General features: G+C 33.9%; 1 protein-coding gene across 1 annotated transcript in view; it reads right to left on the bottom strand.

Moving 5' to 3' along the window:
* LOC117119507 (blastula protease 10-like) overlaps positions 1–137 on the bottom strand; it is a gene marked incomplete at its 3' end in the record, with an annotated part of 30,416 nt that extends 30,279 nt beyond the window's left edge. The window contains exon 1 of the mRNA XM_033264332.1: positions 36–137. The remainder of the gene's footprint in view (positions 1–35) is intronic.
* Between the last annotated feature and the right edge of the window lie 412 nt (positions 138–549).

Here is a 549-nt window from a genome sequence, read left to right as displayed (position 1 = left end):
TCCATAATATTATACTTTATGGTTACGATGCTTACCGGTTTCAATGCTTGTGTCTATGGGCAAGGCACCTTAGCTACGTTTGTCTATCTCCACGCAGGTATATACGCAGGTACGGTAGGACCTAATACCAAGCCCTGATTGTAGCCGCTTGTGGAATTGTGCTCCCCATAGAGCTAAAGGATGCGTTTTACTTTGGTCTAATGACCGAGGAGAATAATGCAAAGCGCATTGAGGAAGTTAATTGCTATATAAAGATCACCATATTTTCATTGTTATTATATATCTCCATGGTTATTATTATTTTTAAGTCACCCTGAACAGTTGAATTGTGATTGGAATGCTGTTGATCAAGCTTAATTTAAGCACAAGGCCGTGTTCGTTAAATTTAGGTAAGTAGTCTAATATTTACAAATCACTATTTCTATTATAATTATATAAACTTTAATATTACCTGAAAACAGAAACAAAACGAATTAGTAATTTTATCTTTTACAAGTGTGTAAATTGCCTCATGTGGTATTAATGTATGTGAATATAATATAATGTATG

This window comes from Anneissia japonica, unplaced genomic scaffold (assembly GCF_011630105.1).
Source record: "Anneissia japonica isolate Jap-2015-1 unplaced genomic scaffold, ASM1163010v1 scaffold288134_len74827_cov163, whole genome shotgun sequence".
Classification (NCBI taxonomy): domain Eukaryota; kingdom Metazoa; phylum Echinodermata; class Crinoidea; order Comatulida; family Comatulidae; genus Anneissia; species Anneissia japonica.
The sequence above is the reverse complement of the archived record's forward strand: the minus strand, read 5'-3'. Positions and strand labels throughout refer to the sequence as shown.